The 20,213-nt window shown below is 36.6% G+C and overlaps 1 long non-coding RNA gene across 1 annotated transcript; it reads right to left on the reverse strand.

The window, feature by feature from the left end:
* Positions 1-16,585: 16,585 nt before the first annotated feature.
* Positions 16,586-17,581, reverse strand: LOC123884887. Its single transcript, XR_006801012.1, has 3 exons — positions 17,183-17,581; positions 16,822-16,921; positions 16,586-16,708 (listed from the first exon to the last, which is right to left on the reverse strand). It is a non-coding gene; the product is annotated as an uncharacterized LOC123884887 (long non-coding RNA).
* Between the last annotated feature and the right edge of the window lie 2,632 nt (positions 17,582-20,213).

Below are 20,213 nucleotides of genomic sequence, written 5' to 3' on the forward strand. Positions count from 1 at the left end.
AGAAGATGGTACCACATGCATTAGTCGTGTCTAGGTTGGCATGACATTGAATGTTTGGCATTAGTCGCATTTGAGTAAATGTGCAATTATGTGTTATGTGTTATGTGAGTTCTTTGTGTGGTCCGAAACGACGCGAAACTATCTGGTTGTGTATTTGTGAGTATGTGTTATCTGGTGTATTGCTTATCGAGGCATGTGTGTGAGTTAGTATTACGTGATAGGTTGAATATAGGTGCGTTTCTATATTCGTATGTATGTGATTATGTTTACTAACTCTCTACCTATTTGTTATGTGCTGGACCTTTGGGGGTTCAGGTATTCAGGTCGAGGTTTCGATCGAGTTTTAGCTGCAGATCGTTTTGGTGTGGAGCACTTTTGGTGAGGAGCTAGTGTAGGCTACCTTTGTATAGTTTTGTTAAGTTTAGTTTGGTTGAGATGTATATTAGTGCTCTGGTAGTTTGTAACATCGAGTCGGGGATCGTTTGTATTCCGTCGTATATCGATGCGAACATCTTAACTTATGTTTTATGTTAATGAATTATCTTTTGAACTATTTTGTTCATTGCTTTGAAAATCCTTTATGTTATGTTTTCCGCTGCGACGTTTCGTGTCATGTGCACGATCGTTTTAGAAAATGTTTTTCCGTAGCGCTCCGGCTACTTATCTTTAAAAAGTTTTTAAGATCACGTTTTTAAGGGTAGTTAGTTCGGGGTGTTACATCAGGCACAAGAAATTTCGCCTGAAACGGCAAAACAGAGAGCAATCTTGGTTCTTCAGTGAAATTTCCGCCCCAGGCGGAAAAACTTCCGCCCCAGGCGTAAAAGTACTTCAATTTCCACCAATTTTTATCTGCTATCTTCCTTCGCATGTAGCTTCAAATCAATGTCTTATTCTTCATGATTTAAGTCAAAAACCTCTAAAATCACTTGAAAATGGTCTTTATTTCCATGTAATGACTAATGTCATCAATGCTTAGTGTAGATTTTTAAGTTAGCTGGTGTGAGTAACTTTCTATGCTCAATGGACAATCTTCCATGTTCATTTAAGTTTTCAAAAGTTACTCCCAGCTCAACCAAATCCCACAACTCATGATCAATAGCAGTAATATTGCTATACAGTCTTTCCTTCCACCATTCAAATAATGATGCATCACCATTGAATATAGGGGCTTTCCTATTGCCACTATGTTCATGTGATTCATTACTTAAGTAGTCAAAACCAAAAGCATTTCTAGGACCACCACCAGCACCACTGGCATCACCGGCTTCACCGGTTGTTCTAGTGCTACTATCGTCTCCTCCAGACATAGTGTTCTCACAGGATCTTTACTGTCTCACTGTTAAGTGAAAGTAACAGACCAGTGCTCTGATACCAATTGAAGGTGTGAAAACACAAGAAGGGGGGGTTGAATTGTGTTTTAGTCAAGTTTAAAACTTTTTCAAGTTCTTAACTTAACCTCAACAGCAGCGGATAAATAACACAATAAAACAAGTTAAGAGAGAGAGAGAGAGATCACACAAGCAATTTATACTGGTTCCTCTCACAAAACGAGAGTAGTCCAGTCCCCTTGCACTTCCAAGGGATTTCACTATAATCACACAAGATTACAACTGCTCAAGCACACAAGCAAGAGACTTCACCACAATGCTCAAGCACACAAGCAAGAGACTTCACCACAATGCTCAAGCACACAAGCAAGAGACTTCACCACAATGCTCAAGCACACAAGCAAGAGACTTCTCAAGTACAAATGTAATGAATAATAGAATGTATACAACAGCTCTTAATCAGAACCTAGAAGAACAAATACTAAATATTTGAACTAAAAGTGCAACAACACAGTTCAGAGGTTCAGAGCTTTGTATGAGGAATTCAGAGTTTGTTCGTGCGTATTAATAATCCTTGATAATAAATACAACTGATTCCTTTAGTATATATATGACTAGAAAAGAGTCGTTGCAAAGATGACCGTTGAAGTAGATAACCTTTTGTCTTCTAGCAGCCTGTCTTGATACAGTTGGTTGTATCCAAAACTGAGAAAGAGTTTCAAGTACTTTGACTACTGCAGAGAAGACTTTCCTTATTCAGCTAACACAACTGATGACCCACGTTCTCAAAAGAGGACAGACAAAAAGAGATTAGCTGTTCTGATCAGGCTTGAAAAGTCCTTTTCTTCATTGGTAGAAGAGTTGACTTGCAAAAGAGAATCTTTACAAACTTCAAGAAGATCATCAGAACCTAAGTCCTGCACACTTAAATTAAATTTTTAGTCCTTCCAATTGTTTATTAATACTTTGTTATCATCAAAACCTTAATAGATTTAGGGGCAAACATTTTTAAATCAATTTTGTTCCAACACATACAGTCGATCTTCAAAACTAGCTGTAAACTCTTGTGGAGGTTGAACCAATTTTGATGAGATGATACGCATCTTGGTTAGAAAACTTGCATTCAGAATCTCAGGAGTGAACTTCTTTTCCACAAGTTCTGGATGGAACTTCTTCAAATTCTGAACAACATGACCTTGATAAAGAAGGTCTGAAAGTAATCTTGGATAAGCGATGGCTGTTTTCCTCTGAGATTTGCTTGAGAAGATTGCTTCACAGATCCTCTCAAAGAAGTATTCTCCCAGATTCACTTTCGTTCCTTTCAGAAGGAAGTAGATCAGATGACGATGAGTCCAGGAGATTGTATCAGTACCACCAACTCTTGGACTGATAGCAGCTAGTATGATCTTGAATAGCACTCTGCAGACATCAGTCAAACCCTTGACTTTACCCTTCAGTTTCAGATATGTACATATCAGAGCCAGAAGATCATCTCTGTACCTTGTGTCCTTCTCAAAAACATCTAACTCTATCCCAGAGTTATCCAAACCAAGCAAAGCGTTGAAGTGAATAGGAGAGAAAGCCAGATTCATACCACAGATATTTGACCTAATCTGTTTTCCAGTAAACTCCAGTAAACCCATTTCTTTCCTAGATTTACCTTTTAAACTAGGATCTCTTTCAATAGCAACAAGTTCTTCCTGCTTAGCTTCAACCTTATCAAAAACCTTAGCCTTCATCCAGAATTTCTTCAAGAGATCTAGGTAAATAGGACCATTAAGCATGTTGAAGTACTTATCCCATCCTTGAGTGGAGAAGTACTGTTTCACATCGAACCCATTCGCCTTTAAGCTATCAAAATCTATCATCTTCTCAGAGAGAAAGATGAGTTCAGATTCTGGAAACTCCATTTCGTTCCCAACGATTTGAAGATTTCTGAACATGAACGGAGGAATCTTTGAAGAAGACGAAGATGAAGAACCAGCCATGATGGAGTTTAGGTAAGGGTTGGATCTAATGAGAGAGAAAGAAGATTTTTGTTGGAGGTTTAGAGAGAAAAGAAAGTGTAGGTTGTGAGAGTGAGAAGTGTGCAAGTGTATTGTGTAAGTTTTATTTAAATGCACACAGTTAACACAAAAATGGCAAATTTGGGAAGTTACGCTAATTGACAAAAAGTTGAATACTAAAAGTCATCATTAACCACCCACTACCTGACACACGTAGACCACGTGCAGAAATTTACTCGGTAACTGCTATTTTAATGGACAACTGTTCAGCAGCGAATACTAAACGTTTCCCACTTAAATAGTTGAGAGCCTCTGAGATTTTTAAAATTCTCTATCAGAGTTAAGTACTTCAGAGCTTGTGTTTCAGATGTTCTGAATCATAAGTTCTGATATACATAACCTCTTACACTTTAATTGCCAAAAAAAATTTTCATTCAGAGATTGAAAACATGTTCAGATGTTTCTTTATAAAATCAAATCTTTCAACAGGTAAGGCTTTAGTAAATATGTCAGCCCATTGATTTTCAGTATCAACAAACTTAATATCTATAATGCCTCTCTGAACATAATCTCTGATAAAGTGGTGTTTGATTTCAATATGTTTGGCTCTAGAGTGTAGGATAGGATTTTTAGATAAATGAATGGCTGCAGTATTATCACAATATAAAGGAATATTGTGACTGCTTACCTGATAATCTTCTAACTGATATTTTAACCAGAGTAGTTGTGTGCAACACTTAGCTGCTGAAATGTATTCTGCTTCTGCTGTAGACAAAGCTATAGTAGTTTGTCTCTTACTAGCCCAGGAGATAAGGTTTTCACCAACAAATTGACAATTGCCACTTGTGGATTTTCTTTCAAGTTTATCTCCAGCATAGTCAGCATCACAGAATCCATTTAGCACATAATCATTGGATTTCTTATAGAGAAGTCCAAGATTAGTTGTTCCTTTCAGATACCTAAAGATTCTCTTTACAGCAGTAAGATGAGATTCTCTAGGATCTGACTGGAATCTTGCACATAAGCAAACACTGAATAAAATATCTGGCCTAGAGGCTGTCAGATAGAGTAAGGAACCAATCATACCTCTGTAGACCTTTTGATCTACTTTTCCTTCATCTTCTGACTTGCTCATGTTGGTAGTTGAATGCATAGGAGTGTTCATTATTTTGCAGTCATCTAGGTTGAACTTCTTCAGAAGTTCCTTGGTGTATTTTGATTGATGAACATAAGTTCCTTCCTTCTTCTGATTGATTTGATTTCCCAGAAAGAACTTCAATTCTCCCATCATACTCATTTCAAATTCATCCTGCATTATCTTAGAAAAATTCTTGCACAAGGAAGCATTAGTTGAACCAAAGATAACATCATCAACATAAATTTGAATGATTAAAATGTCTTCTTTGGTTGTTTTTCTAAAGAGTGTGCAGTCAACTTTCCCTTTCTCAAAACCCTTTTCAAGAAGGAAATTACTGAGTCTATCATACCAAGCTCTTGGAGCTTGTTTCAGACCATACAGTGATTTCTTCAATTTAAAAACATGTTCTGGGTTTGAGACATCTTCAAAACCAGGAGGTTGCTTAACATACACTTCTTCAGAAATAAAACCATTTAAGAAGGCACTTTTAACATCCATCTGATACAAGGTTATTCCATGATTAACAGCATAAGATAGAAGTAACCTGATAGCTTCAAGTCTAGCAACTGGTGCAAAGGTTTCAGTATAGTCAATCCCCTCTTGCTGACTATAACCTTGTGCAACCAATCTAGCCTTGTTTCTTACCACTTCACCTTGTTCATTCAGCTTGTTTCTGAATACCCATTTTGTTCCAATAATGTTCTTGTGTGAAGGTTTGGGCACTAGAGTCCATACATCATTCCTTTGAAATTGATTCAGCTCTTCTTGCATTGCTACAATCCAAGCATCATCTTTCAGAGCTTCATCAATCTTTGAAGGTTCCATCATTGAGATAAGACCAACTAAAGATTCCTCATTTCTCAGTTGAGATCTTGTCTTCCTTGGACTATCCTTGTTGCCTAAGATCAGTTCCTCTGGATGTGATGATTTATATTTGAAAGTGTTTCTTGGGGGCTCATCATCTTCAGACTCATCAACAGCAGGTTCAGCAGTTGCTTCAGTTCTTTGTTATTCAGAGTCTGTAGGAACTGTCATGTTCAGAGGTTCTTCAGAGAATGGATGTTCTGAGTAGTCTGGAATATCTGAATACTGATCCTCTGATACCTGAAATCTAGACAAACCTTCCACAAGCTCTGACACTTGGTCAGGCTCTTTGTCATCAAATTTGACATGCATAGTTTCTTCCACAGTGTGTGTTTCAGAAATATACAGTCTGTATGCTTTTGAGCGTTCAGAATATCCTATAAAGATACCCTTATAACCTCTAGCATCAAATTTCTTTAGATGGACTTTGTTGTTTAAGATGTAACAAGTACATCCAAACTGATGAAAATAAGAAATGTCACGCTTTCTTCCTTTGAACAATTCATAAGTAGTTTTGTTCAATTTAGATCTTATATATATTCTATTTTGAACATAACATGCTGTGTTTACAGCTTCTGCCCATGAAAATTTTGCTACATTAGTTTCATGCATCATGGTTCTGGCCATTTCTTGCAGAGTTCTATTCTTCCTTTCTACAACCCCATTTTGTTGAGGAGTTCTAGGAGAAGAGAATTCATGCAAGATGCCATATTTTTCACAAAAGTTTTCAAAAGGTTCATTTTCAAATTCTCCACCATGATCACTTCTAACTTTTAAAATCGTGTAGCCTTTTTCATTTTGAATTTGTTTGCAGAAAACACTAAACTCATCATATGCTTCATCTTTTGTTCTTAGGAATTTTACCCAAGTCCATCTACTGTAATCATCAACAATCACTAATCCATACTTCTTTCCATTGATAGAGGCAGTGTTAACTGGCCCAAACAGATCAATGTGAAGAAGTTCCAATGGTCTTGAGGTAGAAACAATGTTCTTAGGTTTAAAAGATGATTTTGTAATTTTTCCTTTTTGACAAGAACCACAAAGTGTGTTTGAGTGATATTTGATTTTTGGTAAACCTCTGACAAGGTCAACCTTGCTAAGCTTAGAGATTAACCTCTAGTTAGCATGGCCTAACCTCTTATGCCAGATCCATTTTTCTTCACTCAAGGTCAAAAGACACATCACTTTTTGTTCATTCAAATCAGAAAGATTAATTTTATAAACATTGTTCTTTCTCAGACCTTTGAATATAATGGAGTTATCAGATTGTTTAGACACAGTACATGATTCCTTATTAAAGACAACTACATAACCATTGTCGCAAAATTGACTTATGCTCAATAAGTTATGTTTGAGTCCATCTACTAACCAAACATCATTAATAGATAGGGAAGAATTACCTACTGTACATCTTTCCTTTTTGATTACCTCCGAAGCCAACAGATCCTCCTTTTTTCATAGTCAGCTTAGAAAATAGTTGTTTGTCACCAGTCATATGCCTTGTGAAGGTGTGAAAACACAAGAAGGGGGGGGGGGGGGGGGGTTGAATTGTGTTTTAGTCAAGTTTAAAACTTTTTCAAGTTCTTAACTTAACTACAACGGCAGCGGATAAATAACACAATAAACACGTTAAGAGAGAGAGAGAGAGATCACACAAGCAATTTATACTGGTTCCTCTCACAAAACGAGAGTAGTCCAGTCCCCTTGCACTTCCAAGGGATTTCACTATAATCACACAAGATTACACCTGCTCAAGCACACAAGCAAGAGACTTCTCAACAATGCTCAAGCACACAAGCTTAAGACTTCACACTTAAGCACACAAGCTTAAGTTTCTTCAAGAAATAGTAAAGTATATGAAAATATACAAATGCTCTTAGATGAACCTAAAGAGAGCAAATACAAAGTAGTACAGAGTATTTGACTAAAGTGCAAAAACACTTGATAAGAGGTTCAGAGCTTGTATACACAGAATTCAGAGTTTGTTCAGCGCACGTTCAATCCTTGATAATTGTTATTGTTGTAGCTGATTCTTCTAGTATATATACCACTAGAAAAGAGTCGTTGCAAAGGAGCCGTTGGAGTAGAAAACTTTTGTCTTCAAGCAGCCTGTCTTGATGCAGTTTGTTTGTAACCAAAACTGAGTAAGAGTTTCAGCTACTTTGACTATGGCAGAGTGGACTTTCCTTATTCAGTTAACAAAACTGAAGACCCACATTCTCAAGTGAGGACAGTCAAAACGAGAGTAGCTGAACTGATCAGGCTTGAAAGGTCCTTTTCTTCATTGGTAGAAGAGTTGACTTGCAAAGAGAATCTTCACAGATATCGAAAAGATCTTCAGAGGTTGATGAGGCTTTAGTCACTCAAGAAGTTCTGAAGACTTCATCCTCTAAAGGTTGTAACTTCTGAAGTCCAACATCTTCTGAGCGCTTGTGAACTTCTGACTTCACATCCTCTGAGCTTCACTCAGAGCTTATCTGATGCTTATATCTGCACACTTAAAATAAATTTTTAGTCCTTCCAATTGTTTATTAATACTTTGTTATCATCAAAACCTTTATAGATTTAGGGGCTAACATTTTTAAATCAATTTTGTTGCAACAATCTCCCCCTTTTTGATGATGACAAACATAAGTATTAATTGACAATTGTTGTTAAATTAATTTATCATGTTTCTCTTAGGTTTATGAGGTTTGCAAGCTCCCCCTAAGATTGATACTCCTTAAAGCCGAAACTTTAAGTTATATTCATGATATTTTAATTTAGTATAAGATTAAGATAACTTGAAATAAAACAAGTTTCATATCTTTCTTCAGAGTGAGAGGTTTGCAAGCTCTCCCCCTAAGTCTCATAAGGCTAAGTTAAAATTGCACTCTTAACTTATCCTTACTTATGAAATTTATTTTAGTTTCAACTAACTTAGTCTCCGCATTGAAATACGTAAAACAACTTAAAAGTAACAACTTTTAATTTAACGGATAAAAGCGAGATAAAAGGCGTGGTTTCAGTTTTGAAACTTATCACTTATCAATTAATGCGTAACTACTCCCCCTTTTGTCATTATCAAAAAGTAAAAAAAAATTATATAACCAAGACAGTCAAAGAAGAAGAGTGGTTGTTACAAAGGTGAATTAATTTCAAAAACAAAAACCAACGCGCTCAAAGGTTTATAAAAGGTGAACGAGTTAACATGCCTGCTTCACGTAAAAACAAGAATAAACGAGTAAAACAAGAGAGATTAGGAAAAAAATGAAAAGGTTTAGTTTACGCATTGCAGAGTTTCGGAGAAAGAAAGAAGACGAACAACGCGAAAAAGATGAGAAAGATAAAGAAGACAACAAGAAACCACAAGATGCTGAGATAATAATCATCTCATCAGATTCTGAAGCTGAAGAGAATGAAGATGATGCTGACTATGTTGAGTTCTTGGCTGGCTATGTTCCAGAAGAAGAACAAGAAGAAGAAGAAGAAGAGCAAAACCCAGATCCCATAGAAATATCATCAGATGATGCTGAGGAGAAATCAGAGATTTCTTCTGAGTTTTATCCATCTGATTAGGATTAGGTTGTCTTTTTCTTTTTCTTTTTACCAATGTACTCAACATTGTTAGATCATTAATAAAAATTTTCGTTTAAAAGCATCTTGTGTTCTTATGTTCTTATTTATCAAAGAAAGTTAGCACAAACAAAAAAAATATAACAAACCACATAACAAGAAAACAAAACAGCTTAAAATAAAATTGTTCAGAAGATAACAAGAAAACAAAAACATCTTAAAACGAAAACATCTTAAAATAAGTGCATAGAATCCTAGGGTTTCTTAAGGAAGGCTAAGAGTTGGTCAAATTTGTCATTCAGCGATCCCACATTGGAAACTAAACCATCCACCTTGGTTTCCAATGTTTGGTGAGCAGCTCTTTGCCTTTCCAAACCTTCCTGCTGTTCCCTCAGGGCTTCTTGAAAGATCTGCAACTGATTAACCACCACAGGAGCTTGATCTTGAACCAAAGGCGCTTGTTCTTCAACCAAAGGTGCCTTGCCTTTATCAGAGGGTTCACCTTCCTCTGGATAGTCAATCATCAACACATCCTCTTGATTCTGAAAAGCAAGCACATCATCCTCTGAAATGTCCTCTGATTGCAACTCATTTGCCAACTGGGCAACTCTTGCAGCAACTTCTTCTAACCTTTCAGATTCAGACCTCTGAGCTTCAAGACTCTGAAACAGCTTGGAGTCTATCCAGATGACTTTGAAAGCGTTCAGACGTTGTTCAGCAGCAGCAAGAGCTTCCAGCTTAGCACGTTCAGACTCAGCATGATTGAAAGTTGTAATCCTCTTCAACTCAGCCCTAGCCAGACTTTTCCTCATGAAGCTTATCACATCCAAGTCTCTTCTTCCAACCACAGCCTTAATCTCTTCAGCAGCATCATCCAAAGCATTGCAAATCCTTGCCTTAATTCTTGACACCTCTAAATCCACATCAGAGGGATAAACTAAGAACCTGTCCTTTATCTTAGATAATCTAAGTAAGTCATCATGAAACTGAGTGGATAGATTACTAAAAGGGTTAGATGATGAGGGTGAAGGATTGGGAATGGTAGAGAGGTTTGGTGTTTCAGTAGCAGGGTTGTCAATAACAACAACTTCTGCCTCTGAAGGCTTAGGAGCACAAGTGTGAATACGCTCAGGAGAAACGTGTTCAGCATTTGGGTTAGGATTTGGTTCAGGGGTTGATTCAGATGATGAGATGTCAGAGGTTGATTCAGGATAAATGTGTTCAGGGGATGGTTCAGGAGATTTATGTTCAGTTGTTGGTTCAGGAGATTTATGTGGAGAGGGTTGTTTTGTGGGAGAAATTGGTTCAGTGATTGGAATATCTGGTTGAGGTTCAGATGGTGGAATGTCAGATGATTGTTTTTGTGGTTGAGGTTGAGGTAGAGGTGATTTTGGTTTAGGAGGTGAGCTAGATTTGTGGGTTTCATGAGTAAGAGGTTGATTATTGAGAGGGTCAAGGCTCAGATGTTTTTCTAGTTCAGAAAGAGGGTTATCAGAGGTTGGAATAATTGTGGGTTCAGGAAGTATAGTCCTAAGTGGTTTTGTATAACCTATTCCAATTTCAGCTTCATTAAAGATGAACTGAGTAGATTTACCTTTAGGATCAGGGACACGTTTCTGATGCATCCTGGTACTCAGAGTTTCTTCATCAGACTCAGTTTCTGAATCAGACTGAGATTCAGAGGAGTCACTTTCTTCACTTTCTTCTTCATCATCAACAATAATAGGCTTCTTTGATGAAGTTGCAGCAGCTTTTCCAGTCAAAGCTTCATGTTTCCTCTTTGTTCTTTGCTCAGCAGCAGCTTCTTCTACCTTAACCTTCTTCTGAGCCAGAAGATCTGGTTTATCTTGTTCAGCTTTCCTCTTAGGTTTCCTCTTAGGATTATACATGTTTACAGGAGCTGGAGGGACCATACTCCTATCAACAGTATACCCTTCTTTCCTAAGAACTTCCAGATAATCTTGGATGATGTGCTCAGCATCCATTTCAGAGATACTGGGTAACCATCTACATACAGACGATCTTCAAGACTGGCTGTAAACTCTTGTGGAGGTGGAACCACTTTTGATGAGATGAGACGCATCTTGGTGAGAAAACTAGCATTCAGAATCTCAGGAGTGAATTTCTTTTCAACAAGTTCTGGATGGAACTTCTTCAGATTCTCAACAACATGACCTTGATATAGCAGGTCTGAGAGTAATCTTGGATAAGCTATAGCTGACTTCCTCTGAGATTTGCTTAAGAAGATTGCTTCACAGATCCTCTCAAAGAAGTATTCTCCCAAATTCACTTTCATTTCTTTCAGAAGAAAGTAGATCAGATGACGATGAGTCCAGGAAATTGTATCAGTACCACCAACTCTTGGACTGATAGCAGCTAGTATAATCTTGAATAGCACTCTGCAGACGTCAGTCAAACCCTTGACTTTACCCTTTAGTTTCAAATCTGTACACATTAGAGCCAGAAGATCATCTCTGTACCTTGTGTCCTTCTCAAAAACATCCAACTCTATCCCAGAGTTATCCAAACCGAGCAACACATTGAAATGAATAGGTGAGAAGGCTAGGTTCATACCACAGATGTTTGACCTAATCTGTTTTCCAGTGAATTCCAATAAACCCATTTCTTTCCTAGATTTACCTTTTAAACTAGGATTCCTCTCAATAGCCGCACGTTCTTCCTGTTTAGCTTCAGCCTTATCAAAAACCTTAGCTTTCATCCAGAATTTCTTCAAGAGATCTGGGTAAATAGGACCATTTAACATGCTGAAGTACTTATCCCATCCTTGAGCGGAGAAGTAATGTTTCACATCGAACCCATTTGCCTTTAAACTGTCAAAGTCGATCATCTTTTCAGAAAGAAATATGAGCTCAGATTCTGGAAACTCCATTTCGTTCCCAACGATTTGAAGATTTTTGAACATAAACGGTGGAATCTTTGTTGACGAAGAAGACGAAGGTCCGGCCATTGTTGGAGATTAGGGTAGGGTTTGGAAACTAACGAGAGAGAAAGAAAGTTTGTTGGAGGTTTAGAGAGAAAAAGAAAGTGTAGGTTGTGAGAGTGAGAAGTGTGCAAGTGTATTGTGTAAGTTTTATTTAAATGCACACAGTTAACACGAAAATAGCAAATTTGGGAAGTTACGCTAATTGACAAAAAAATTGAATACCAAAAATCATCATTAACCACCCACTACCTGACACACGTAGACCACGTGCAGAAATTTACTCGGTAACTGCTATTTTAATGGACAACTGTTCAGCAGTGAATACTAAACGTTTCCCACTTAAATAGTTCAGAGCCTCTGAGATATTTAAAATTCTCTATCAGAGTTAGGTACTTCAGAGCTTGTGTTTCAGATGATCTGAATCATAAGTTCTGATATACATAACTTCTTACACTTTAAAAGCCCAAAAGAATTTTCATTCAGAGATTGAAAACATGTTCAGATGTTTCTTTATAAAATCAAATCTTTCAACAGGTAAGGCTTTAGTAAATATGTCAGCCCATTGATTTTCAGTATCAACAAACTTAATATCTATAATGCCTCTCTGAACATAATCTCTGATAAAATGGTGTTTAATTTCAATATGTTTGGCTCTAGAGTGTAGGATAGGATTTTTAGATAAATGAATGGCTGCAGTATTGTCACAATATAAAGGAATATTGTTACTGCTTACCTGATAATCTTCTAACTGATATTTTAACCAGAGTAGTTGTGTACAACACTTAGCTGCTGAAATGTATTCTGCTTCTGCTGTAGACAAAGCTATAGTAGTTTGTCTCTTACTAGCCCAGGAGATAAGGTTTTCACCAACAAATTGACAATTGCCACTTGTGGATTTTCTTTCAATTTTATCTCCAGCATAGTCAGCATCACAGAATCCATTTAGCAAATAATCATTGGGTTTCTTATAGAGAAGTCCAAGATTAGTTGTTCCTTTCAGATACCTAAAGATTCTCTTTACAGCTGTAAGATGAGATTCTCTAGGATCTGACTGGAATCTTGCACATAAGCATACACTGAATAAAATATCTGGTCTAGGGGCTGTCAGATAGAGTAAGGAACCAATCATACCTCTGTAGACCTTTTGATCTACTTTTCCTTCATCATCTGACTTGCTCATGTTGGTAGTTGAATGCATAGGAGTGTTCATTATCTTGCAGTCATCTAGATTGAATTTCTTCAGAAGTTCCTTGGTATATTTTGATTGATGAACATAAGTTCCTTCCTTCTTCTGATTGATTTGAATTCCAAGAAAGAATTTCAATTCTCCCATCATGCTCATTTCAAATTCATCCTGCATTATCTTAGAAAAATTCTTGCACAAAGAAGCATTAGTTGAACCAAAGATAATATCATCAACATAAATTTGAATGATTAAAATGTCTTCTTTGGTTGTTTTTCTATAGAGTGTGCAGTCAACTTTTCCTTTTTCAAAACCCTTTTCAAGAAGGAAATTACTGAGTCTATCATACCAAGCTCTTGGAGCTTGTTTCAGACCATACAGTGATTTCTTCAATTTAAAAACATGTTCTGGGTTTGAGACATCTTCAAAACCAGGAGGTTGCTTAACATACACTTCTTCAGAAATAAAACCATTTAAGAAGGCACTTTTAACATCCATCTGATACAAGGTTATTCCATGATTAACTGCATAAGATAGAAGTAACCTGATTGCTTCAAGCCTAACAACTGGTGCAAAGGTTTCAGTATAGTCAATCCCTTCTTGTTGACTATAACCTTGTGCAACCAATCTAGCCTTGTTTCTTACCACTTCACCTTGTTCATTCAGCTTGTTTCTGAATACCCATTTTGTTCCAATAATGTTCTTGTGTGAAGGTTTGGGCACTAGAGTCCATACATCATTCCTTTGAAATTGATTCAGCTCTTCTTGCATTGCTACAATCCAAGCATCATCCTTCAGAGCTTCATCAATCTTTGAAGGTTCCATCATTGAGATAAGACCAACTAAAGATTCCTCATTCCTTAGTTGAGATCTTGTCTTCCTTGGACTATCCTTGTTGCCTAGAATCAGTTCCTCTGGATGTGATGATTTGTATTTGAAAGTATTTCTTGGGGGCTCATCATCTTCAGACTCATCAACATCAGGTTCAGCAGTTGCTTCAGTTCTTTGTTGTTCAGAGTCTGTAGGAACTGTTGTGTTCAGAGGTTCTTCAGAGAATGGATGTTCTGAGTAGTTTGGAATATCTGAATATTGATCCTCTGATACCTGAAATCTAGACAAACCTTCCACAAGCTCTGACACTTGGTCAGGCTCTTTGTCATCAAATTTGACGTGCATAGTTTCTTCCACAGTATGTGTTTCAGAAATATACAGTCTGTATGCTTTTGAGCGTTCAGAGTATCCTATAAAAATACCCTTATAACCTCTAGCATCAAATTTCTTTAGATGGACTTTGTTGTTTAAGATATAACATGTACATCCAAACTGATGAAAATAAGAAATATCAGGTTTTCTTCCTTTGAACAATTCATAAGCAGTTTTGTTCAACTTAGATCTGATATAGATTCTATTTTGAACATAACATGCTGTGTTTACAGCTTCTGCCCATAAAAACTTTGCTACATTTGTTTCATGCATCATGGTTCTGGCCATTTCTTGCAGAGTTCTATTCTTCCTTTCTACCACCCCATTTTGTTGAGGAGTTCTAGGAGAAGAGAATTCATGCAGAATGCCATATTTTTCACAAAAGTTTTCAAAAGGTTCATTTTCAAATTCTCCACCATGATCACTTCTAACTTTTAAAATAGTGTAGCCTTTTTCATTTTGAATTTGTTTGCAGAAGATGCTAAACTCATCATAAGCTTCATCTTTTGTTCTTAGGAATTTTACCCAAGTCCATCTACTGTAATCATCAACAATTACTAATCCATACTTCTTTCCATTGATAGAGGCAGTGTGAACTGGCCCAAAAAGATCAATGTGAAGAAGTTCCAATGGTCTTGAGGTAGAAACAATGTTTTTAGGTTTAAAAGAAGATTTTGTAATTTTTCCTTTTTGACAAGAACCACAAAGTGTGTTTGAGTGATATTTGATTTTAGGTAAACCTCTGACAAGGTCAAGCTTGCTAAGCTTAGAGATTAACCTCCAGTTAGCATGGCCTAACCTCTTATGCCAGATCCATTTTTCCTCACTCAATGTCAAAAGACACATCACTTTTTGTTCATTCAAATCAGAAAGATTAATCTTATAAACATTGTTCTTTCTCAGACCTTTGAATATAATGGAGTTATCAGATTGTTTAGATACAGTACATGATTCCTTATTAAAGACAACTACATAACCATTGTCGCAAAATTGACTTATGCTCAATAAGTTATGTTTGAGCCCATCTACTAACCAAACATCATTAATAGATAGGGAAGAATTACCTACTGTACCTGTACCTATTATCTTTCCTTTTTGATTGCCTCCAAAGCCAACAGATCCTCCTTCTTTCATAGTCAGCTTAGAAAATAATTGTTTGTCACCAGTCATATGCCTTGAGCATCCACTATCCAGATACCATGACTGTTTCATGATACTTCTTTGAGTGGCAGGCTGTATGAGAAACAACTTTAATCATTGCGATAGAATTCTTCATCAAGGTTAATGATAAAGTCATCCCAATATTCTTCCTCTTCATTTATCAAGTTCTGATTGTTAACTTGAGAACTTGTCAGCCATTGGTCTAGGACATAAGCCCTTCTTCCTTTGCATAGGACTTGTTTCCATACTTTAGGTAGGACATATCCTTTCCTACACTAGTGCAGAAAGGGGATTCCACTACCGGCCAAATAGACTTTCCACTACTGGCCGCGGCCAGTAGTAAACACACTCGTCGTTGTAAGTCAATACTTTCCACGACGGGTCTTTTTATACCCGTCGTGGTATGTCAGGTTTCTACTGTAGTTATTATTTAAAATTATGGGGATTCCACGTCGGGTTTTACAAATACCCGTAGTGGTATGTATGAGATTCCACTACGGGTATTTACAATATCCGTAGTGGTATGTATGGTTTCCAGTTTTTTTTTTTAAGAATTGGGGATTCCACTACGGGTATTTACAAATACCCGTAGTGGTATGTATAAGATTCCACTACGGGTATTTACACATATCAGTAGTGGTATGTTTGATTTTTTTTTTTTCGTTTTTAGCATACCTAGGTGACCAAACCTAATCCAATGCAAATGAAACTTCCAAAACAATTATGCAAATACCTACTCCAATACTCAATTTTTTTTTGGAAAAGGCAAATTGGCATTAAAAGCAAAAAGTCTTGTGTACAAGATGTTCAGCAAGCTCTAAATGATACAGGATACCAGTTCAGAAAAAAATGCACCAATACAATGGAACTCACTAAGCAATAGCTAAGGATACAACATTAATATTACTAAGCAGTTAAGATACCAGCGACAATTATACACCACTTAGCCATTGTTGAGAAAGAAAAGCAGCAGCAGGCTCCATCACATAAGAATTGCCTCCCTTTCAAAAACTGGACACAAGGTTTACACTAATATGAGAACTTACTACTCAAAATACAAATACAAACAAATGAATAAAACTCATGATAGAACTTACCAACAGAGAACTAAGTAACAACAGTAATTAGCAACACTGATGCAAGATGAGATAGTAGTGTAGTGGCAGCTGCTAGTTATATATAGGTGGCGTTGTCTGTCACCTGTGTAGGAGGTGAAGGTGCTTGTGGTAAACCAAGTGAACGTAGGCAGGCGCCGCTTCTTATTGGCTGGCTGCCTCAAGTATCTCCAGGTTGTACAAACAAACCTTGAATGACCCTTCATAACTAAATAAATTGACAATCATAAAACTTCTTAAGTTAAACTTGCTAAAATTAAGCCAATAAATAATATATCAAGGAGACTATTCTATTCTCTATACACAAAGGAATCACAATACCTGGCCACAAATTTGAATAAATATGTTGACAAAGAGTCATATGTGAAATCAAAGTGAGTTCTACTACTTTATCTCATTTCCCCAAATTAGTCCTTAATTCCTATCAAAATTATACAAAAAGAATGAAGCAGTTAGCAATATAATATAGCCATCAAAATTTTGAACATACATACCTTTAGTGTTCACTGGAATTGATCCCAACAAAAAGCATATAGTAAAACAAAACACTGAAATTTCATAACCAATCTTACTATGGCATATCATTATTACTAGATCGAACTTCATATTTTTAATTGACACATCAATGGTGTAAATTTCTTGATTCACCTCTTTGTATATATTCGAGTTCAAGATTATTTACCTTTCCATGGAACTATCCTTAGAATGAGAAATGCTACTTTCTTTCACTGCATACCTAATCAAAGACATAAATCACAAACAAAAAAGCTTAGCATAATAAACAAACCTTACTAATGTGAATAACAAACATTTCTTTGTCACATAACAAACATTAACATAGAAAGACCAGAAGGAAAATTATCCTTAACTTTCTTCTAATCACATGTTGTCTATTTTCTGTTTCTGCTTAATACTTTTCACTTCTTTTAACCATTGTTTAGCTAGAGATACCATAACCATAAACAACTTACTAAGAGATGAAGAACAGGAACCCAAAACACATGAAAACGAATATCCAATTTAAAACCTTCACAATTTAAAACGTGAACTTAGAATATCCAATCTTCATTCAATGCTACCAAAATGTACTGAATGAGAAAAATGCGTGTTTTTCTTACCAGCAATTAACCATAAACAGAAAAAGAATGAAAACGAATACGAATGAAAACGAATACGAATGAAAACAAGATCAACCATAAACAGAAAACGAATGAAAACGAAAACGAATGAAATTTGGGGGAAGTTTGATTTATTCATACCTTTACCGAATGAAAACGAAGAGATTTGGAGGCGATTAAGCGTTTGCAGGTTCGTCGTTCCGTCTAGGGTTTGGAGAATGAAACCGCGAATGAAATTGGGACGATTGGAGATTGGAGAGATTGGAGAATGATTGGAGAACGATTGGAGAGTGTTTGATTTGAAGAAATTGGGACGATTTGAGGAACAAATTAGGGAGAACTAGAATTGGGACGATTGGATTGGAGAGTGTGTTCTTCTTCGCGTTTGCAGAATGAGGGAAATTGGGAAGAATGAAAAATATAATTAACACTATTAGGATTCCACTACCGGTGATAAGCTAGATCGGTAGTGGAAAGTGGGAATATGAAAAAACTAATAACACTATTAGGATTCCACTACCGGTGAATCCTAGATCGGTAGTGGAAGATAATTAAAACAATTTTGCACGTAATTACGACATTGCCACCGTGTCTACTTTCCACTACGGATTTAGCAAAGCCGGTAGTGAAATCCCTTGTCTCTGAACTTTCCACTACCGTTTTCAAAATATCAGTAGTGGAATCCTTTGGTCAAATGTATTTCACTACTGGTATTCACATACCGGTAGTGGTATCTCCAAACCAAAAGTCATTTTTCTACTAGTGCTAGTTGGTAAATCTGAATGATACATTATTTCAGCTTTTGGTACCCATCTTCTGGGTCCACGCTTGTTAGTCCAAACATGCTTACTATGTTGTCTAGTGTTAGAGAAAAATCTTGGTTTGAAATAATGACCTTTTTGAAACTTTCTCTTTTGAAATCTGTTATTATTCCAGGATTTGGATTGTTTATGATTCCAGGGTTTGTATTTATCACCAATCCCATGTTCTGATTGATTATATCTACTGACTCTAGAATCATAAATAATCTGAGTCCTGTACTCCATCTGAGATTTAGAATTTTTCCTTTTAAAAACTTCTGATCTTTTAGATTGACTAGCTTCAGGTACTGAAGTTCCTTTGGGTCCAGAATTTGAAGTCTCAGATGTTGAAGCTTTCAGAACTTCTGAACTGATGTTCTCAGGTTCTGAACAACTTCTATCTTCTGAACTTCTTTCTCCAAATCCTGAGGAACTGGGTTCCTCTGAGCTGTCAGCTTCTAAATTACTCAGATCATCTTTGTCATTTTCAACACTACCAAGATTCTTTCCCTCTTCACTTTGTGGAACAACATAATAAACCCAAGATTTTCCAACCTTTTTGGCAGAGGTCTTCAGCTTTGAATATGTTCTACCATATTCATAGCCAAGTCCCTCTCCTCTATGTCTCATGACATTATAAACAAGATTAGCAGCTTTGCTCTTACCAAGGTTGAGATGCACAAACTGTTGAAGAGCTATTTCCTGCTCATCAATAGGTTTGTGACAAACAGCACAACCCTTTTCAAAGTCATTTACTCTATTCAGAGTTTCTTGATATAGACCTTGAAAATGTTCTGCTTGTTCAGTCAGAGTGTTAAGCTTTTCTTGTAAAACTTTTTGTTTACTTAACACTCTGAGATGTTTCTCAATGACCTTGTTAAGTGCAGTTATAAGTTGAGATTTAGAGCAGTCAGAAAATACCTCATCAGTTACTTCTGAATCTGATTCTGATTCATCGTCTGAGTCTGCATCTGAGTCAGTTGAAGCCATCAGGGCTAGATTTGCCTCTTCTTCTTCCTCAACTTCTTCCTCAGATGATAGCTCTTCAAAGGTAGCCATCAGACTCTTTCTCAATTTACTTTTGAATTGTTGCTTCTTTGAGCTGTATCTTTTGCTTTTGTCTTTAGCAGACATTTCTGGACAATCAGCAATAAAGTGTCCTGGCTTCTTACAGTTGAAGCAGTTCTTCTGATCATCCTTTTTGCTGACAAAATTTCTGGAGCTGTTGCCTCTGAAATTTCTTTTGTTAAATATGTTCCATTGCTGAAACTTGGTGAATAAAGCAAACTCATCCTCATTCATCTCATCCTCTTGACCATCAGCAGAAGATTCTTCTTCAATATCAAGAAGCTGAGTCTTAAGAGCCTTAGAAGTAGTCCTAGTTGACTGTAAAGCCACTGACTTGGACTTCTTCTTAGTTTCTGAGTCAGCATCCAGAACCATCTCATGGCTTCTGAGATTGCTTATCAGAGCTTCAAGACTCAGAGTCTTGAGATTTTGAGCTTCCTCTATTGCAGTGACCTTGGGTCTCCAAGCAATAGGAAGACTTCTCAGAATCTTCTGAACATGGTCATAGGTGGAATAACTTCTCTTAAGAGCTTTAAGACCAGATACAAGGATTTGAAACCTTGTAAACATAGTCTCAATGTTTTCATCTTGTTGCATAGTGAATAGTTCATATTGCCTTATCAAAAGACTAGCTTTAGCCTCTTGAACCTTTTCATTACCATCATAGGTAGCACACATAGAATCAAAGATAGATTTAGCAGTAGACTTGTTTTCTATTCTGACATAA

Source organism: Trifolium pratense, linkage group LG5 (genome assembly GCF_020283565.1).
Source record: "Trifolium pratense cultivar HEN17-A07 linkage group LG5, ARS_RC_1.1, whole genome shotgun sequence".
NCBI classification, from domain to species: domain Eukaryota; kingdom Viridiplantae; phylum Streptophyta; class Magnoliopsida; order Fabales; family Fabaceae; genus Trifolium; species Trifolium pratense.